Source organism: Etheostoma cragini, chromosome 2, assembly GCF_013103735.1.
Source record: "Etheostoma cragini isolate CJK2018 chromosome 2, CSU_Ecrag_1.0, whole genome shotgun sequence".
In the NCBI taxonomy this organism is placed as follows: domain Eukaryota; kingdom Metazoa; phylum Chordata; class Actinopteri; order Perciformes; family Percidae; genus Etheostoma; species Etheostoma cragini.
Genome location: NC_048408.1, coordinates 14385939 through 14408816, shown reverse-complemented (window position 1 = coordinate 14408816; position 22878 = coordinate 14385939). Strand labels below are relative to the sequence as shown.

Genomic DNA, 22878 nt, shown 5'->3' with positions numbered 1-22878 from the left:
CTGCCTGCAAGCTTATCCTGTACTGTTTAAATATGTGACAGTAAGTCGCTTGGTTATGACACAATCGTTAGCCTATTTTTACAAAAACTGCTACAGGGCCATAACGTGAGGTGCAAAGTAACGGAGCCTTTTATACATTGTTGTCAAATATGTTTTATATTATTAATAAAATTGTCGTTTCTTTAGAAATAAACAATGCAAAAATAGTTTTTAATTGCTTCAGATGTAAAGTTGATTGATGTCAAAGTGGCGCCAAAATGAATTGCAGCCAATGGGATGCTAATGGTAGGTGATGGCTTGATGGCATCAAAATGGCTCCATAGGAGGTAAGCTTTGTGGACGCTTGTTTACTCCCTTGTGAGCACAATTGTAATCGGTTTTCTGTATGGTGACTGTAGGTGACAACAACATTGTCATTACTGGTTATCTCCAAAATATCTTGATATATTCAGGAATATATCCCACAGCCTCTCCTTTCTGCTAACCTCTTCTCATCTTGGAATAGGGAGACCAGACGTCCCCGGTTTCCGGGGACAGTCCCCGCTTTTGGTGACCTGTCCCCGGCTGGATCTGTCCCCTGGAAATGTTCCTTGTTTTCACTGTGACTGACAGACCCAAAGTTGAAATGAAAGAATGAAAACATTGACCAAACATATCCGATAGTCGCACACTCTACACACGCAGGCGCAAGACAGCCAGAGCTCAGAGTTAGAAAGCTGTATTTTACGATGCTAAAATTACTGATTATTTACATGGAGCTGTTGTAGAAACAAGCCGGAAGCAATAAAGCAAAAGCTGTCAGATAAATGTAGTTCAGTAAACATTACAACCTTTTCCTTTGAGGTGTAGTGGAGTACAAGTATGAAGTAGCATCCGGGGGGATTCCAGGATCAGACCTTTAGGGGGGCTCAGCCCCTTATGAGAACAGCTCTAGGTCTAGTGTTCCCGTTTTAAGTTTTACAAAAATAAAAACATGACATGTTTTGGAGGTATATACGCTTCTGAGCTGAAAATGTCCCCGGATTTTGTCTGAGAAATCTGGTCATCTTACCTTGCAAGTAGCTGACACGATAGCAAACACTATGGAAAATGCCACATTGAGCATGGAAATTGAAAGACAAGCAACTGCACCAATGTGTTTGTTTATGTGTGCTTGCCTTGAATTCACTGCATGTGTCCTCAAACACATGAACATTTCAAAAATGGGAAGTCAGTCAGACATTCTGGGACTAGCTACTTGAAGACTTTCTTGGTTGCCTAGCAACTGCTCAGGGCCAAGAACTAACCCGGCGGGTAGCCATGTAAAATGGTTAATTGTTGTTTTAACACTTCAGTTTTTTCAAAGAAACAAAAGAAACAAAATACAACACGGTATTTAGTAAACCCTAGAGGTGCTGGTAAGTAGTCTTGTTACCTAAGGACAAAGCCACGCTAGCTTTTTTCCTGATTCCAGTCTTTTTGCTAAGCCAAGCTAATCAGCTGCAGTTATATCAATCTTTACATCTAACTTTCCCTCAGAAAGGGAATAATAATATCTCCCAAAATGCTTTAAGAATAGGGATGCTCATCAGAAACTGGTCACTCATTCTCAGTCTGGGTTTAAAAATTCATGTGGTTACATTAGTGACATTTACACTGTAATTTTCAAACAGATCTTAGTGGTTTCACACAAGGGTCACAATTTTGTTATTTACTTTTTGCAAGAATGCTCTTGATGAATTAAGATGCTGTCATTTCTCTTCAGTTTTCAAGTGACATCCTGGTAGTATCAGTCACCTCACATCTGAAAACCTATATATGACAGCATTACTTTCAGGTGCTTTTACAACACTGGACACATAGTGGGTTATGTCAAGATTTCAATCCGTCCACAAATAGCACAAGTGATTAGGCCGTGGGTGTTTACTGACTCATGACCATCACATTTCTGTAATGCTAATGCTTGGGCTGCATTATCCAAGCAGTTTGTATTCAAACAAAATAGTTGATACAAAAGCCTGGAAATATACTCCCACTGTTTCCTATTTCTACCTCTCTGTTTATGAAAGTATGAATGGTTCTGTGCATCCCTTCCTGGTCTTCCCGGAGGTTTGGCTCGCACAGTGTCCCCAAAGACTACTACAAGAAGGCACTTGACTATTCATTGTTTCAAAATAAAACAGCTGTTAAGGGGCTGTTAAGTGTAAGAGGTAATGAAGTATTTATACACTTTTTTGGACTAGAGTAATTATTACAAAACACATGGATAATGCTGCACAAGCTGTTCAGAGTATTTTAACTTGATGGACTAGTGCTATTTAGTTAAATACACCTGGGGTATTCTTCTGTTCGCACAGATTCAAGCTGACCGGGAAAAGTAGCAAGCTAGGAGGGAGAGTGTGGTTTCCTGCAGAGAATTGAAGGTCATGACACATTCATCTGTGGTTTCTATCCCTTTTATATTTTTTGCTATATTGAAATTGAATTCAAAGGCCTTTAGGAACTGTATGATACCGACACATACTTAAAAAAAGAACACTTTAAACATTTGTGGTGACGTGTGAAGAACATGCTATCAGAAAATTTAGCTTTTGGTTTCTGACTATTCTAAATTGAAACAAAGGTAATTATCATTCCTATTCTGCTTATTTAGCTTATTTTTCTTTGTGGTCACAGTTGTATATACAACTTTGGGGTTATGTTGTCATTTTATTTGAAGAACAAAAAAATGAACCACTATTTACTAAAGCAGCGTACTTAATGCCCAGGCACTGGGAACAGCTCTGTACAGGCTTACAGAGTACAGAGTTATTGTGGTGCTGACCCCAGATGAAATGGCCAATAGACAACGTAGTCTGCATACAGTGGTTCTTTAATTATTCAGCAAGTAGCATCAGCAAGAACACACACTCTGTAGTTCCATAGCTCTCTCCATAAACATGACCCAGACATAACTGATCTTCTGTTAAATCAGACAAGCCAAAGTTACTACTATATAGTTGCAAGCAGTGTTGTGACGCTAAATGGGTTTTCTTTTTCAAACTTTGTTTTAGAACTTGTCCTCCTTATAACAAAACTGAATTGGATTTTGAAAGGTGGCTCTGTACGAGTGTGAGCAAACAGAGTAATTTACACATTTTTCTGGGTGGTAATTGTGTTGCGAGAAGTCATTTGAATTGTGAGACAAAATCGCTGTATGTTTCAAGAGTTAAAAATGGCCAAGACTCAGAAGGTGTTAGTATTCCATTATTTCCAAAATAAAAAAATCAAGGCTTTTTGTTATCATTAATGTTAGGTATGGGTGCAGAGGTCTGGACATGTTTATCGAAAAGAACAGCAATGCAAGACAGTAGAAGATATGTAATGGTGATGGATAACTAAACATGTACTTTTTATGCATAATGATTTACACAATATGTCAGTGTTTTTGTTAGTAAAACATCTGTCTTGAAGGCGCCCTACATCCAGCAGATCTCCCTTCTGTCTATCAACAAATGAAACATACACAGCACAGTAAAAGTGTTAGTTGGTGCCAGTTTTCTTTTCAAATCCATCAATAAAAGCAGAAAAAAATCTGCAAATGCAGTGAAAGTCAACTAAGTAGTTTCTTCTATTGACGACATTTAATGTAAGAGAGCATAAATTGCTTCTCGTGGTTCTTACAACCTCTGTACGTGATAATGTTCTTGAAAACAACTTTTAATGAGAACCGCGCAACAGCTTTTAAATCCATTGCACCGTTTAAAACCAGGTGCATTCCCGTTCTAAATAAATCTTGATATAAATGACAGATAGTTTGTGGGAAAGTAAAGTTTGAGTAGGTCAGGGGAAGCATAACACATAAATGCCACCAGGTTTTTTTCTAAAATGAACTACTTGCTATGTATATCCATATTTGCAGCATTCTTTTATTATTTTATTTTGTGGACAACTAATTATTACCATACATTTATGTGAAGCAACTGTAGTTGTAACTGCCACTGTCAGTGGCTGTGTTGCAGAGATGGCTTTTTCAAGAAAGTTCAGTGAAGGCTGACAAAGCAACACTGTAATTTGCTTGTAAAGGACTTTACACTCCTGCAACAGATAAGTTAGCTCAACAAAGACATTGTAGATTTTGAATTGGAAAAAAATGACCCTGTCTGACTATCTGTGTGTTATTTTTTTTGAAAAACTGAATTATTTGAACATATACCTACAGTACATACACATACACTAGTCATAACGTTAACAGGTACTGTTCATGGTAGTATGACACAAGGACAGGAGGAAAAGGGAGGGAAAGTTTAAGTAAAACAGTTTGGGTAACTGTAAAAAAAATATAAGGGATAGAAAATGGCTTTTTTGATAAAAAAGTTAATTTTCACATCCCCAGCACTGTAACAATTTGAAAACAATGGTACATCTCCTAGACCTTTATAATAACACAGCTACTTTTCTATGAGCCAAACAACAATATAAGTGTTTGTAGACTGTTCTCCTTTACATCATGCCACTAAATCTCCACTAAAGCAGTTGTGGCCAAGATCCCGCACAGGCCTGGCATGTGTGTATTCTGCCAGGAAACATTAAAAACCAAAGGAGAGGCAAGTATTATATTAGTGTATTACATTATCTATTTTTGTTTGTGTTCAGTATGGGCCAAATATCCTACATATAAAAATCCTCCGTTTAGGTATCTCAATACATTTTGGGAAAGAGAAGGTAGAATTGGTGCCTCCCTACTTTATGAGTCAGTAAGAAATCTACCTCATGAGGCCTTTACAGATCCAGTCATGAAACTTCAGTCAAAAGACAGCTTTTGAAATCTTGACCTTTCACATTCCTCACAGACAAGGCACAGAAAGTATTTACAGCAAAGCCTTTTAAGTTAGTGTTTTAATTTTTTACCTTAATTAAATGACCTCAGAGTAAGCCTTTTTGCACACACACACTTTTCACTGCTTTGTTCGGTGCTCCCTCTCTCCCTCAACAAACGCTACTCTCTCTCTCCGGCTGGCTGAGCCAGGGAAGAGGGGCAAATATTGAACGCTGTGTGTTTAAAAACAGTAAGCGGTACGTGCTACATATTATACATTTAATTTTGCTTTTGAAAAAAATACAGATTTTCTTTCTGGTGCTTGAAGAATATTGGTCACAAGAGAAGCATATATCTTTTATTTAATGTACATCAGGTACATTTCTGCTTATGTTTGCACTACTCGGTTTGAACATGTTCAGTTAACCTTAGTTTGTCATGGAAACATTCCCCTTCATACCATGAACTATGAAGGATCAATTATTCTTTTTATAGATAAGGGCCTGTTTCTTCGAAAAGTCATGTTTGAACAAAGTCTTACCATGAGTCTTCAGGCAAGCCTTCCAAGCACTTTCTTTGGAATTGATCAACAGGGATTCAGGGAGTCTATTCTGCCTCATATGGGAGGCTTGTGCTATATCCCACCAGTTCTACCGCCACTGCACAAATGCCTCAACCAATGAGAGCCATCAAGAGGGATGAAATCCCCTGCTGGCAATCAAAAACAAAGTGTTTTTGTTGGATCAAAAGACCAAACCAAAAGTACTACAGGAAATTAAATTGTTTGGTCAATCCCGTTGTGGTGGACAGGACCAACTGAAATGCCCCTTGTAGTTTTATTAATATAACCAATGTGGTAGCTGACAAAAGGCTCAGCCGATTTAGTTACTTTTAGTTGACATATGAGTGGCAGAATTTACTAACCTAACTTTCAAACATTTCTTCACTGTATGTGACAAAACTGTTATCTCCAATATAATAAGTAAGTTTAAAATATTGACTGAAGAAATGCAATGCATGCAAGGCGGGGGCCTCCAAGCCCCCACTAACTGCGTGGCCTCATCCTTTTTATTTTTTTTGTGTTAAATAAAAAAAAAAAAAAAATGAATTAATGAGTGTATTTGTGTGTTGTGTCTTAACAGAAATTTATTTGCACATAAGAAAAACGTATTGTGATCAGTCTTTTGGTGTTTGATGACAATAAGTCAAGTTACAGTGGAAACTGTTGATAGCGGCAAGACAGGGGGTAGAGGCTGGTGTAAAAGAAAGACAGTAACTACAGGTTATCAAAAAACAAACAAAAACGGAAAAAAAAACGAGAAGCTAAAATGGAGAAGGATAGCACAAAGGATTTAATTAGAAGTAATATTTCAACCATCTGCAGATTTTTCAAAAGTCGGCTTGATGCTAATAAAGAGTCTGGCGGCGCCTGCAGTGTTGGTAGCAAAGAGGAGTTCAGCACCACAACATCCAGCCTTGCTATATTAGATGAACAATTAGAAAAACATCAGCACCCTGAGCATCAGCAGCTCGACAAGCTAGAGAACCACAGCATGGCTGGAGTGACCACCTGTTCAAGTGTTCAAGTGACCGAAAAAACGAGAACGGGTTTCCTTAGGAGGGTGTCTGGCAGTTTGGGGTCTGCTGGAGCTGCTCCCCCCGCGACCTAATACCGGATATTCAGACGAAGATGGATGGATAGAACCTTCCGCTGATTAAATCACTTAGCCCTATTCACATTATGTGATTATGTGTTGTTATTGTAACGTTATCATGTTGGTCTTACCAGGGAAAAATTTGTTTGCTGACAGAACACTAAGCTCATGTATCCTTGCAATCCGGTCAGTCATATCAGACAATCAAACAATGAGCAGGCTTCACTGCAATGCCAAACTTGCCAAACTACATATTTCATACAGATTTTGTTACCACCATATGTAATAATTTTTGCAGATAATGTAATTCAGAAAATGGTAATTAAATATAGTAGGCTATACTTTTTTCTCGAAAATGTAAAGAGTGCAATTATACATATACATAAATCATAAGATAATACTGATACTGATACAGATGGTTTTTGTGGAAGAAGGCAGTTCTGGTGATTTGAATGACATGCTTTTCAAAAAAGAGGTTGCTGTCAAAAATACCTCCTGATGTGGATGTGTGAGGGGGAGACGGAGTGGAGTTATAGATGGGGAAGCAAAAGTGTATGGTTTTGAATCGAAATCTGGGAGCGGCAATGATGATCATGTCTGATTTGAGAAAGTTGGTTTGCCTCCATGATTTAATCTCACTGAGGCCAACGAACAAAGTGGAGTGAGTTGCAGTGGTGATGGATTTGATGTAGAACTGAACAACATTGGCGGTACATTGTTAGATGCCATTACATTTCAGGAAATTATGACATAAAATAAAATAGTTGCCACAAGTACATGTCCTGACAACTCATTTTAATGATGCACCACTCTGCTTCATTTCCTCACTGTCCTCGCCGTCTCCTAGTACCCAGCTGTTCTAATGGACCTCAGTGCCAGCTGAATTGGAGACTTCCCAAAGCAACTGCTTGAACCTCGAACTAAGGCATACATTAAAATAATACATAACCATTAACATTCAGTTGTGCAACTAAACTTTGAGAACTACATTTCACGCCGAGATCTGTATATATAGTCCTATACGTATACATAAGTGATACTTGATTACAAGGTTACAAACATAGCTCTGTTATACTTAGGCTAGTGAAGGGGAGCGACAGTGAGAGTGAGAAAAAGAAGTGCTCAACAATCAGCTGTTTTTACAAAGTCAGCTCTTTAGATAAAATTGTGGTCAACACTACATTTTTTTTCTTTCCTTTGTTTAAGGTGTGATTTACTTGTGTCAGGTTTGCTCTGTGGAATGGATGAGTAGACAGGTTTTTCTGTTGAGAAGCTGATGTACTTGTCTTAGGGTTAGGGGGTTCTCTCTGTAAGGGTGATGGGTTAGGTAATGGATGAGTAGACTGATGTTTTCTGATTTTGTGTCCATGGGCCTCTGCATTCTAAATCCGTGCCTAAATGCATGATATCCTCACGCCACAAACTTTAAAGACTTTCTTGTCTCATGTAGAAAATAAGTAGGCATCTAAAAGGTAAAACCTAACTTTGACATGACCAATCCTCGATTTATATATTTAATCTCATCACCATGGATGAAATGTTTCCCAAATGAGCCGTGCAGGTTAAATTAATTAAAAGACATAAAAATGATGATCTTCTCAACTGAAATTGTTGTTTTTCTTGCCGATTTGATAACACTGATGGAGCAGACTCTGAAAATCATTAGATAAGCTTTGAGTTTTTATTCTTTTGTTGTCTACTTAATTTTAGTGGTAAAGCAATGAGGTGAAGGATTTTGGATCAATACCCTTTATCTTATGTCATAACAATAGATGAAATGAAAAAATATAATTATTGTGTGCTGGTTCAGACTAGCACATACAATGCTCACTATGCTTTGTGAAGTAGCACAATGAGAAAATCAAGACTGGATTTAAACTACACTACAGAATTTATTTCTCATGGAACGTTAGCACCCCTATGCCTCACAGGTTTAGTCATCTCAGACTGTGTACAGGGCTAAGTTGTAACAACATTTTTTTGAGAATATCTACATTGATATTTAGAAATCTTGCCATTGTTTACCTACAGTTGCTTTTTCTGACTGCTGTGTACCTGGACAACTTGGAAACCGGAAAGTGTGTTGCGTTACTATGACACCCAGAAATTGTGAGCTGAAATATGTTGATGTCGATGTCAGTTGTTTATTCGGTTTTGTTTGAATATACAAAATGCATAAAGTAAAACAATAAAAAATTGTTAGTATAATAGGAAGTAAGTATTGCTGCATTCTTGGCGCTTACTTAAAGATACCCTGTTGAGGTTTAGACCACAAGTAGTGCTATCGAGCAATGTTTTGAGTGAGTGGTTCCTCGTTCTGTTTTTCATCTTGTTCGCAAAAGAACACAGTCCTGACAATGGTTTCACACTATTCTACTGATTGACAGTTGGTGGTGGAAGCATGCCATGAATGTAGAAATGTGACAATAAGGGCAGGCAGGAAGAAGACTGCCAGCATGCAAATGAGGAGAAATGTCATTCAACACGTACATAGGCCGATAAATATACACACATGTGTGTATTTTGGTGAGTAAAACTGAAAAATTGACAGAACATTTGTTTGTCTACAAAAAAACTCTTGTCTTTGTCTACAAGAAAACATTGTCCCTTTAAGGAACCTCCGGTTGCCAGGATACCTACAAGTGCCCTAGTGCAGTGTTTCTCAAATGGGGGTACGCTTACTGTAGGGGGTATGCGAGATTGTTTATAAATTTGTATTTAAAAAATATCAGTCATGCATAATTCCAAAAAATAATTTTAAACTGTATGTATTTAGTGATTCTAAACATTTGAAATGTAGCATTTAAGTTAATTTTTTTATAATATTGTTGTTAATTAAATCAGACACTGATGTGCTAAACGGGGGGGTACCTGAATGAAAAAAAATAATTCAATGTGGATACAATACTGAAACATTTGGAGAACCACTGCTCTAAACTAAAAGTAGTCCAATAGCATTCAATGGATCAAAAAAAGAGATTGACTACTTTTTAAAGGCAAACTATGCAAGGGAGAAGTTAATTTTTCAAGGATTGTTTAAGGGGAGCAACAAGGACATTATGATGCATGTAGTGTGAATAAAAGCCAACAGTATTCACCTTAAATAGACTGAAAACTAATAGAAATCACAGGCAAGAGAGATTTTTTTTATCATTACTATTATGCCCACTAAGGGATATATAGTAGGACTTAAAACTCTGTCAGGTAATGAGAGCCTATCCCTTTTGCTTTAAAAGCAGCATGACATTTGCATCAATGTTTCAAGCCAACAGTAGATGTAACACATAGTATAGCAGCAGATGATGATCTTGTATCATTTACACATTTGTAAAACATTGAGGGCCCTATCTTCCACACGGTGCAGCGCAAGTGTCTTTGCTATTTTAAAACAGACGCAGTTGTTAATTTCCCATCCTGTGCCCACATCATTTCAATAGAAAATGCACCTGCGCCCATCTTTACGCTGGTCTTACAGGGAGGTGTGTTCAGCTGAATTCTGGGCGTATTGCTATCATGCGGCAGCAGAAAGTGATCGCACCGTTGACCAACAAAAATCTGGTCTAAAGTCAATAGTGCAGCATTTCATTGTTATGTTAAAAGTGAGTTAGTAAAATGTGCCTTGGATCGTGCACACTACTTGTTACACACACACACACACACACTAACAATAGGGGGGCAGATGGCAGATGGCGTGCACTGTTTGAGTGCTGGGATCATGTCACGTAAACGCTGGGGATCAAAGGGTGGGTTAGTGCACAACTGGGACCATGATCAGTGGCACTGTGTGGTAGTCTGATATCCCGTGGGAGGGATTGTAATAAAACTATTAATCATGTCTTTTTGAGGAGCTCTGTTGCACTGAGTCACCTACCACCTGTCGGCAAACAACTGATGCTGTGATTCTTCAAAAGACCTGCGGGTACCCATGGGGTCATCTTTAAGTAAAGGTTGTGTCTAGTTGGCTTGACTGTAACTTTCAATATTGTGTTTGCTGTGAATCACCAGGTGCGCACCTGAGTGGATCTTTTGAATCAGGTAGTTTTTGTTAAAGCTATGTAAAGATCCGGACTGGGTCAGTCAGATGTTAGGGAATATAACCTCTTCCACACATGTGAAACCCAGACGTTTGTTTCATGCTGCAAAGTGAGTCAACAAATAAAACAAGACCTAGAGTTTAAAGTAGGGGTGGTGGAAAAAGACATATCACCACACCAGTAAATGGTGTAAAGGAGGGAGCACCAGCACAAATGTTGAAGAATGGTAAAGAAGGAAGCATTTGGAAACCATTTTAAGAGGAGGAAGGGAGGGATTTTTCTTTAATCCTAGTCAGGCAATGCGACTTAATGGAAACTTCCTCTTATCGGCCATAACGCAGAGATCTTACCATTGCCTCCGCTTCACTTTGATGTGTTTTGAGAGAGAGGCCACTAAAGACTGCTTCACCACATGCACATACGGCCTCACAACCCTTTAGTAGGCTGCACTGTGAAATAGATCTATGCTTCACAGATACGGTGTGCTGGCTTTATTGTTGTTCCCAACCTCCGCTCTATGTACTCAAGAAAGCCTTTCAATTTCAAATCAGACTTCCACGTGCAGCCCAGCTCACAGATATTGCTACTGTGCACTAGTATGCCCCTTTCTTTTTTTCCTAAGCTATATGAGAAAGTATATGTAAAAGCGTATCTAGGAAACTAACTCAAAAAGAGAAGCAGGTGCACTTCCTGAACAAAAGGCGGAGAGGTCCGCTATTGATTTTGCCCTGTATTTTGAGTGAGGCTCAACTGTGTTGGATACATTTGCCTAATGCGAGAAGGTGTAAAGTTCATTGTACACTTTTAAAAAATGTTATGTTAATGTAAATAAATATGTAATTTTCTATCACTTAACCACAAATCAATCAAATGTAATGTAACCCTTTACACAGTGATTAAGATGTGTTTTTGTGAGCTTAAGACATGATTACAGCACTGTGAACACTATATGTGGAGTTGTTTGATGAAATGTTAATACATTTGTAATAACACAATGCCTTTGTACACTCTGCCAGAACAGAAGTGGTGTAACCCCATGCAGAGATAACAGCAGCATTCTTTAATCAACACAGTGACAGTGGTTCCGGTCTTAATCAGAACACTGTGATGATTTAATATTAGCTGCCCACATCAAAACACTGTAAATAATCCTTTGTCACAAGCACTTGTCAATTCTCCTCAGTCTCTGGGGAGCCTTGATTATGGCCTATGTATGTGGCTCTCCTATTTGAACAAACACAGGGATTCATGCTAACTGTCAATGCTCACAGTTCCAACAATAACCGAGCTGGCTTACAACTTGCTGACCAAGTCAATGTTTTTTTTTTATTGTGATAAACAACTAAGATAGAGGGATGGCTACAATTGACCATTACATTTTTTTTTCACTAAAATAGTATATGTCATTTGATTTCAGGTCATCAATAAACAGTGTGTCATGATGAAGTATATTTTGTAGTAAATCAGTTGAAAAACGGTTAATTGATAAAATAAACAGACAGGAGTGTATTTGGCTAATCCAGCAAGTTTAAAACCTTAAAACAATTGATGAATTATTGATGCTAAGTACTAAAAATCCATTACTGCCAAAATGTATGTGTGACGTTGCACAGAAAGGTTGTATACATCCAGAGACATTGAATATTGACATTGATAATGTAGATAACCACAGTACAAAAGGAAGGGTAAAATTACTGACGAATGTATATGATTATAATAATTATTATTATATACCATAGGTACATATTGTACAACCCTAGAATAATAATTATTTCTCAAAAAACATCTTGGTAGCCTGGACAATTCTCTTAAAATAGTTAATAAATTAATAATTAAGACATGCGCTTCCTCTTTTTCACATACACATTCTCAAACCAACCATTTCATTTCATAGTAGAAGTTCAGTGTGTACTCATCAGACCTAAATTTCTCTTTTTCAAGAGAAATTCTATTTAAGAAGGGACCTTTTTTTCGAGAAAAAAAATGTCAAAGATTTATAAATGGAAATTACAGTGGCATGCCAACACACCAATATTCTATAACAATTCATTAAAGTCTGGAGGACAGTACTTCAGCTTATTGCATTGGTATAGCTCTGGCATACATAGGAGATATATTAAAGGACACTGGTTTCAGATGTTTTCAAGATATGAAGGAAACCTACAAATTGTCACCCAACCCTTTTTTTCTATATTTACAAGTACAATCTGTTCTGTTTTGTATAGGCTTCAACCTCTAAGAGCTGCTGCTATTGGGTTGGCTATACAGGTGCGGAGATGTAGATCTGCTCCTAATTTTTCTTCAGCAGTATTGAGACTTACACCTTTGAGCGGTGTTCACCTAATAAAGGTTGCCGGACCGGCTACATCCTGTTCACGGATCTCCACCTGAACTGTGAATCTTGCCTCAGCCCCATTCACACTGGCTTGGTACACCCCCCCTGGGCCTTCAGGCAGTTCTGCTCCCGACTGCCATCTAAAAAGCGCATCATGAAGACGATCTACGTGCTGACGATCAGACACGTGTTGGAATGTGTGCACCACCACGAATGGTTCACTCTGGCGGAGTCCCCATGGCAACTGGTGTGGCAGGGGGATATACTGCGCTGGTGGATTGTGCCCTCTCCGACCCACCGACAATAAACCAGTGGCAGAAAACAGAGCTTCCCCTTGCCTTGACATCGGCAAAGGGGGCTATGCCTATATACTCATATAATCTGGAGTTACAATATGTAACTATCATTCTATTTTGTATATATCATTTTGTTGTTGCTGGTGTTTTTGTTTCGTTTATTTTTGTTTTTTTTGGTTAGTATTGTCTTTTTTAGGCTATATTCTATGTATAGTATATTTACGTATCTAGCATATATACTGTATATATAATCAGGCACACTTCTCCAAGGTATAGGTCTAACTTTTATCATCTGTTTTAAAGTTAACTGGATAAGTCCTGCTGTGTTTTGACCAGAATTATTTGACAACCCTAACCCTTACCCTTTGAGAGTGGCATATGCTTCAGTAACTAATGATTAACTATGCTGTTTGTAATGTTTTTTTTTTGTGGATTTGATTTGCAAATAAATGAATAAAACATCAACAAAAAGGGAAGACAAAGGACAGAATAAAAGCAACAAGCAAGACAGCAAAGACATGCTTGAAATAGGGAAGAGAAGCAGAATAAAAGATAACGAGAGAAGGGGAAGACAAATACATAGGCAATCATCTGTCATTCAGACGTTTCTTTCATATAAACCACTCACTCCGCTCATGGATCTCATTGTCATTGTTGTTCCACTTATACATCATATATACTGAAAAGCTATTGTGATGTAATAAAATGTTGCTCTATGCACACACTGCTATTTTAATTTTATAATAATTGTTTCATCAAAGGACTACAACTACTGATACTTGTAGCCAGGCTCTGATTAAGGATGTTTTAAAATACTCACAAATATTCAGATCTTGCTGCATCACACACAAAGAGAAATGCAACTGACGATTTTGCTGTTGAATTACAAACCTCAATCAAACTGCTAGTTTAGAAAACAGAAGTACATCACAGACTCCAGTATATTACTAAGTTATCTTTCCAGCGGAGCTACAAATCAGCTAGCTTTATCTCTCACACACTCTCATCACTTTCAAATTCAGATTTGACAAAAATCGGATAACTTCAGGATGCTATAGAAGACCTTGCTTTGTTTGCCTATTAAATAACTGCTTTCTCCGCAGCTTTAATAATTGGAAACTTGTCATTTTGTACATCTATTTTTAGTATCTTTTTGCTTGTTCTGGCACAACCACATATGCTTGCCTTGGCAGTTGAGCAGTCCATACAAATGGCACAGTTTGGTAATGAAGAGGAATTATATTGGGTTCTGTCTGTCCTTTATTAGTGGAGAAAGTCGAAGGTTTATCATGGTTTCTCATTAAGAAACACATACTGTAACCTATTTAATAGATTGCTTTAGATATTGCAAAACCAGGCTGTTGACTGCCTGAGGTTACCGCCTAATGAATAAAAAACGAGATTAAGTTGTGCTCTTCATGGGGGAGGATCCACATACACAATGCACGATGCAAGTAGCATAGTGGGAGGAAGCAGGGCACATGTAGGAAGAAGACGGGCATAGCCTCTCGCACCACAGGCCTCTCATCTGGGATCCATTTACAATCCAAGCATAAAGTTTAAAAGCTGTGGTTGTGTGTAAGACTATGCGATTAATTATGTATGAGAGACAAAATCCAATGTGCTATTGATTAACTGTAAATTGCTACAGCAATTAAAAAAACTGTTCTTGCTTTTTGACCCTCATGTTTTCCTATATCAATGTTCTTTTTAACTACCCAATTATAATTACCCAAAATAACATGATTGATTCCACACAACGCTCTTTGGCCAATAAAAATCTCTACTTCCATTTATTTTGGGGTGTCTTATTCAGTTTACAGCATTTGAAAAACAAATTGAAGTGGTTTGAAATGGTATTGAGTAAAAGTTGACATATTTCATTCTGTGATTATCCCTCAACATACATTCCTTTAATGTCAGTCTAAATAATTCCTAAATTCAGCTTTTATAACTCAAACATTAGGCATAATTTCTTATAAATGAGCTTTATTGACCATAAATTCCAAAAATAACTGTAAAACAGAAGTTAAAGAGTTAGTGTTACAGAGTGACAAAAGGGACAAAACGTAAGAAAAAGTTAAAAACCTTTGATAAAAAACGTCAATAAAAGTGTTGATTTTCAATTTTGACGGGAAGGCAACAAAGGTTAAGTGTGATTTTTGAAGGTCTGTATATTTATATATATATATTTATATATATATTTATATTATTTGATTAGCTTGTTTTGAACATAGTTTCATGCCATTTTTGTGTTTAGACTCTTAGCTGTCAGAAATTCAGTGAAAGCAGTGTGTCTAAAGTTAGTTGAAAATGGCTTTGTACTGGATATGTAATAGTTACAATACAATAGTTTATCTTTACTGAGCTACCTCGTTGAATGCTTCACCTGATAAGCTAACTGTATTCATCTTACTTAGATCTTTGTAGCTGACTCGTAGAGATGCCAACTCCAAGCAAGAGTAATTTATTTAGGCCTAGTTTAGTTGGCTGATACATTTAGTTATTTTTAGCCACAATTGCAGTAGAGTTTCTTGTTCTCAGTGTCTGCTTTTGCACTAATATATATACAACTAGAATACAATTCAGATACATTTTTGTTTTGTAAGGGAAAAATTTTACATCATAAATGGATTTCTGTCAAATACAGTAAACAACAAACTGCTGAGACCAAACACAGCAGGAGAGTTAAGGTAAGCTTAGTCACTCAGACTTCTTTGGCAGTGCTCTGATGGCAATTTAATGAGATTAGATTGTACCACAAAACCAAACATTATTGTTTTAGTATGTCATTCTTGCAATTTTAACATATTGCAGAATCCATCCCTGCTTACTTATGGTGAGCTTAGTAGACACAGTATCGGGATGTAATGCTCTATAAGACAAACTTTTCTGCTATGAGTTGGGTTTATAAACTAAGAATGGTGAGCTCTCCTTGAGCTCCTTGCACAGGGTAAAAGCCTCCATAAAAGTATTGAAATGAGTGGAACAGATCTGTCAAAGTTGGACTTATATTTTATATTTGTTTATTTTTGATTGTTTTATGAGAGCAATGTTTTCCAACAAGTAACTCATTATTAAATATACATTATGTTTTAATTATTCTTGTCATGCATGTTTTACTTTAAAGGTCCCATGACATAGTGCTCTTTGGATGCTTTTACATAGACCTTAGTGGTCCCCTAATACAGTATCTGAAGTCTTTTTCCCAAAATTCAGCCTTGGTGCAGGAATACAGCCACTGGAGCCAGTCCCACAAAGAGCTTTCCTTAGGAAATGCCATTTCTGTGTCTGCAGCTATTGACAAGGAGAGGGGGGGGGGGTTGTTTAAAAGCCATGATGTCTCTCTCTTTCTCATGGGCAGGCCAAATTCTCTGGATGGGCAAAGTAGAGAATGGAGAGAATTGGCCCATCCGGGCTTTCATTTTCTCAAAGGCAAAGCAGAAAAGCCAGGGCTCGGTTTACACCTATCGCCAATTCTAGCCCCAGGGGGACCATAGCCAGGCTGGGGGAGTGCATTTTAATGTTAAAAAACCTTAACCTTTTTATGCAAAGGGACCTTTAAGGACTGGGTTGCCAGTTATCCAGCCTGTGAGTGAACAATTATTTAAGGATTTTATGATAAAACTGATCTATACTCCATTTATGTTCCTGTAGGTATAGTGTAGCTATCCATTTCCTATGTTAAAAACGTTAAAACATTCTGTTAAATACCATAAATAATTAGTTCATACATGAAGGCTGGAAATGGTACATCTTCACGTTGGTGAGTGACATAAGTCAGCAAAATGGAACACAGGCAAGGTAATGTATCATGGCAAGAAACTTGATAATAAATTTAACTTAAGTGGTAATTTATCACTTTGTTTCAGTGCCTTGGTGCTGCTTGTTCTCTGTATAAGTACTGATTAAAACAGTCAATGAAAAACCTTATTAGATGATTACAAATTGAAAATTTAAAGCCTTTTAAATTCTTGAAATATAACTCATGGAAATTCATCATACTGAGGTCATCTAGTCACATCAGATGCCCTTCAGACTTGCTTAATGAATTATTTGTTCTTTTCTGACTCATTGCAGACGAAAGCAATATAAATCAATTAAGCGAGACAGGGTGACCAAGCCAGTATTGATGTACAGGAGCAAGACAAGGACGCTGGACAATGGGGAATTGAAATCACAGATGAAAAACAAGGGGAAGGCAGATACCTGAACACTTTAACTGGCCATGAGAGATACTGAAACCAAGCCTGACTGAAGAAAAGTCCCTAATATAATTAAGTAGATATTATGTTCAGTGAAAGCACAGGTAACCGGCAGTAGAATTCAAAGTAGTCTCTGTAATCGCTTTGCTTTTGATCATGTCACGTGATCTTCATCAGCAGATAAAAAGAGGGGTTAGAGTATTTTCTGATCATATCACAATGTCCTCCTTAGCAGAAGTACATTTCCTAGTTGTCTGCTGTTATTGCATCTGTTACGATCAACAAATGTAGGACAGTGACTAAATGGACCAAGAATGAACCCTGAAACTCAACTTTTAAGCTAACACGTAAGAAAAGACCTTTAACGGCTCAGAAATCTACATTTTTTTTTATCCCCATCTCTTCCTTTCTACATTTCAAGGTTTCCCTTAGCAAGGCAACAGGCCCCGAAATCAAATCTGATGTGTATGCAAACATCTTTAAAAGCATCTACCAAATCATGGTAGTAGTTTATGTAAAACAAAAACTGCATTCTTTTGCTTGCCATGTGGAGTATTTGGGGACAAAATAGGCATCATACTTGTGTCAATGCTAATACAGTGAAATAAATCACTGGTCATCTTTCAAAATCATGAACATGCAATATGTAGTGCATTAAATAACTGAACCAGTGTTGTATTGTATAGTAGTAAAGTCATAATTAATCGTCAAAGGCAAAAGCAAGGTTGATCTTTTTCAATCAGTGTGACCTCAGTCTGCAAAAGTGTCATCTCATACCACTTACTGTACACCATAATCACAGAATGATATAAAAGAATGTTGCTCACAAGAAATTGCAAATGCCATCTCTCTGAAATGAAGCAAATCCCACTACACAGGTGACACTAGGGTGAGAAATGGAGACTCAGAAGGACTTCTGGTGTTTGCAATATATCTGTCAGAGTGAACAGTTAAGGAGAAGCTTCTGGCATTCACTTGAAAGCTTTTGATGCACGAACTGGCAGAGATTATTTGTACTGGCATCATAAAGGCAATGAAAATGCTATCTTTAAATGGGAAGCCAAGACTTATGACAATGTAGAGGTCGTAGTGGCACAACAGGGATGTGTCCGATGTCAACTCACAATCAGCAAATGTTTACAGAGATTTGACACTGGGATATACGTTTTGAGTTGTCATACAAGAAATGCCAACTTGTATCTGTCGATGCCAGTCAATCAGATTTTGTTCAGTAGATGTAGGGTGTACTCAGATAGGGCACTTTGTTTTTGAATTACTATGCATTAAGTAATCTACAAACACACTGTTTTAGTTTACTGGTGTGTTGACAATACATATGGTATATATCCATCCATAAACCCAACTCCTCTGTAAATAACCTTACAACCTACAGCTTGAATGTCCAGTAACAGTGGAATGATAATCTAATGAAAACCAAATAGATGGTTTCATGTTGGAAGGTTCTGGTCCCAAGAGATATCTTTTAGTGTTTTTAGATTCTGAAATCAGTTTCTCTAGACATTTCAGCAAGATAAAATTGGCCATTTGTCAACATGGATCATTGCCAAGAATAGATTGTTCCTCTAATTTCAGGACGTACACAACCCTTTTGTCTCCAGCCAATGAAATTACTGTAAGTCAATATTCACAGGATCGGACTGATCAATTGAAATCAGTTAACCGGCTCCAGCTTATATGAAATATAGCTGCCAGGGTTCTCCCCTCAAGTTAGCCTCCCTTCAACATTTACCAGTTGTGTATTCTGTTGTACAACGGTCTCATCAGACATGTGAGGCTGATCACTCATCTGTTTGAAGTTATTTTTAAATGTTTAACAAGCAATAACACCATGAACACATACGTTAAAAATATTTCTACAGAATAACTTATGTATTTGTTAGCAGAATAATTTTCTTTGAATACTAAAGGAAGATAAAGGTGGCTGTGGTGGAGCAGTGTGCATGATAGACTAAGACATAACTCATTTATAATTGGAACAAAGAGTAAGAAATCACCACCATTCACTGTATCAAAAGATTACACAACTTTGTGATGTGCTTTAAAGAGTATCAGTAAACCACAGGCAGGTTGCTCAAGTATTTAGAGTGGCAATCATTTGAAGGAGAGGTAAAAGGTCAGAAACCACAGTCACTTGTACTGTTAAATTGTCCCTGTGCAAGACATTGAACCCTCTAGCTACAGAATGATTGAAGTGTGACTGTGAAGGAAAACCAACTGCAGTAAATGTCTTGCTTGTAAATACATTTGGCGTCATCCTTTGCAAATAAAACCTTTCAACATTCATGGGTTATTTTGTGATGGATAATAAAGTGCATCAGAAACACGCAGAATAACTGTCTAAAAACCCAGTTTCAAAGAAATGTTGCAGGAATTTAGTTTTTCAAATCAATTCCGGCCAATTTAACATTTCCCTCTTTCTGCCTTTAACTGCTCCAGCCATCCATTTTCTGTAAAGCACAAGACATGCCGCTGCTGATACACTGTAGTAACTTATATTTCCAATTTGGCTAAACCGGCTCTGGTAGGGCAATAACATTGGTAGAAGAAATCTGGGGAGTCTGGGGACTTCATGTCAGGAGCAAGCAGGAAACAAACACATAAGTGACAGCTTTGACAGCCCAAAAAGTTTCTTGTTAGAAGTGACAGTACATCAGCCAAAAGTAAATAGAGGATAATGTATCAAACACTCGTTAGTTGCACAATGTAGGGAACACTGAGTCTGACAAAAGTTAGGGACAAAATCACGTCTTGTGATTTGCTTAATCAGGACCATAGAAACCCACTTGTTCAAAATTGTCAAAATTGAATAAAGAATCTGACCACTCAAACTTAAAGCGCCCACATTATGCTCATTTAATTGTATTTTGAGGTTGTACCAGAATAGGTTTATTTGGTTTAATTTTCAAAAAACAACATGTTTTTGTTGTACTGCACATTGCTGCAGATCCTGTTTTCACCCTGTGTGTTTAGGTCTCTTTTTTAGCTACAGAGTGAGACATCTCGCTTCTATAATATCTTTGTTAGGAGTCGCACGTGCGCAGTAGCTAGGTAAGGTCACATCAGCCAGATGACTCTTTCTCCTACTTTGGTCAGTACAAGGCAGGATTACCAGGGAGACTTCTTCTAAACGAGGGCAAACTTGTGGAATACCTGCAGAACAGAGACATGGAAGTAGTTCTTTTGTAGATTATGGTGAAGTCGTGTGTGTTGTAGCAGTGTTTTGTCATTGAGAGCATGCTATGGTTAGCCACCTCGTCTCAACTAGGGATGTAGAAAGCTTTGCAAATGTGTATGCGTGTGGAAGCACCAGAGACACAAAATAACACCCCATATCCCGGAAATATTTCGTGATTTCGTAATATGGGCACTCTCAGAGAGCACGGTTCCCCAAACGGTACCTGTTTTTCCACAACGTGTTTTCATGAATTGTTTTTTATGAATTGCAAGCATTAAATCGTCACCAACACGGTCATGCACCGAAACCGAAACCTGGTGCCAAAAGGGCACCGGTCCCGACGTAAACAGTAGTAACAAGGCCGAATAAGAACAAACATTTCGGTGCCTGACTTTACACTACACTCGACAACAGGTAATGTTAGCCTACCTTTAGCTACCAGCTGGATTAAACATGGTTAAAATGCTGACAGCTAATGTTAAACAGTGTAAAGTGTGACTATATTTCACCGTAGAGGATTTCAACACCGGGAAACAACAGTCGGCTTTTTAAAAGTATGGCAGCACCGGTATCGAAAAAAAACAAATGCTACCCAGCCCTACAAATAGGGCATTGTGAGATTGAACAAAAAACAAAACAAATGTTCTATTCATTAGGGGCGGAGTGCCAACAACGGCGAAGGCCCTATTGAAACTAAAGGAATTATTTCCCGGGCAAATGAATTGCCATTTTGAGGGGCTTATTATACTCATAAACTCACCAAAATTGACTGTTTGCATCAATCCTAGTGAAAATGTACGTATTTTAAAGATGTTGGGAATAGGTGCACAGAACTGGCTTGCTAGCGCTCCCTACAAGTATAAAATGAATTGAGCCCCTGCAGTATGTTTAACGTAGACTGACAAAACTTGGTAAACATGTGGATCATGTCAAGACGTACAAAAAAGCTCTTGGAACCATACACTAAACCCAACAGGAAGTCCACTATTATGTATTGAAAGTTCAAAATGAGTGGGATTTTGGCTATTTCCAAGTCTTACTTTAACAAAATCCTCCTAGAGATTTCATCAACTTCAAATTTGGTCTGTGCCATCTGAAGACTTAAAGATGAAAATGTATTAAAATAAAAACTTTTTGTCATGGGGCATGGCAGTGGTGGCCATTTCATGCATTTCGCCACCAAAACAGGAAATGGGTGTAACTTGAGTGCTACTCCTACTAGAGATTTCATCTGATGGAATGCAAATTTGGTCTGTAGCATCTCAACTCCTTAAAGATGAAATGTATTTACTTTTTGTCAAGCGGTCTGGGCGTGGCAGCTATTTTGAACATTTATTGATGAACGAAGAAGTTGTTGTAACTTCAGTTTACATTTTCATAGCTGGCTGAATTTTCTCAGGTTTGACAAGGTTCCAGTTAGAGTCTTGTGTGAGGCATCATTAAACTCAGCTGAGTTCCTTCTTCATTGGTGGATAAACCCCTTTCCTAACTGGTGACCCATTTAAGATAGAGTCTTGTGTGAGGCATCATTAAACTCAGCAGAGTGTTTCATTTTGATTGGTGACGGTTTGATCTTCCTTCTATGCTGTAGCCACTTATGACCTGTTTGATGTTGAACCTTGTGTGAGGTATCACTGAACTCGGCAGAAAGTTCATTATCCATTGGTGATGGTTTGGCCTGCCCCCTGTGATTTTGCCACACCCCCTTTCACAGCTAATAAACTGTATGATGTAGAGTCTTGTGTGAGGTATCATTAAACTCAGCAGGGAGTTCCCTTTTCATTGGTGACGATTTGTAGTGTCTGAATGCCGCGCTAATGCACGGTCACAAGGAGCGGCGTCCACCAGCAACCCTGACGCACGCAGAGGAGCGAGGGCCCGTCTAACACTGCTATCAGCAATAATTATTATTATCATTATTATTATTACAAGTAGTAACGGTAGTTTATCAAAGAATGTTCTGTGCTTATGTTAATTATGATGTCTGGGAAAAGAATAATTACTGTCTGTCAACCTTACACCTTCTATTGTGCTCTATGGCCATGCTTTACCAATTTTGTGTGTCTGTGTGTGTGTGTGTGTGTGTGTGTGTGTGTGTGTTTGTGTGTGTGTGACAGACACCATTAATCACACTTTAAAAATAATTTGCTTTGGATTCCATAGGATAAATTTGTAATTTTCATGAGCTTAAGCATACTTATTATGCCCCCAAACTCGATCCATTTCTCTAGCCATTCATGCATATAATTAGGAGGAATCCTCTGCAAAGCCAGGTAGGCTTTTCAATCACTACATGCCTGTCCTAAATGCATGCAGGAAACCTTGTAATCTACACGTAATTGGTGAAAACATGCCCATGTTCTTTTGCACAATAAAGAAA

The 22878-nt window shown here is 37.9% G+C and overlaps 1 long non-coding RNA gene across 1 annotated transcript; it reads right to left on the bottom strand.

Moving 5' to 3' along the window:
• Positions 1-8344: 8344 nt before the first annotated feature.
• On the bottom strand, positions 8345-22033 carry LOC117955858. Its single transcript, XR_004659146.1, has 3 exons — positions 21977-22033; positions 17337-17347; positions 8345-8356 (listed from the first exon to the last, which is right to left on the bottom strand). It is a non-coding gene; the product is annotated as an uncharacterized LOC117955858 (long non-coding RNA).
• Positions 22034-22878: the final 845 nt, after the last annotated feature.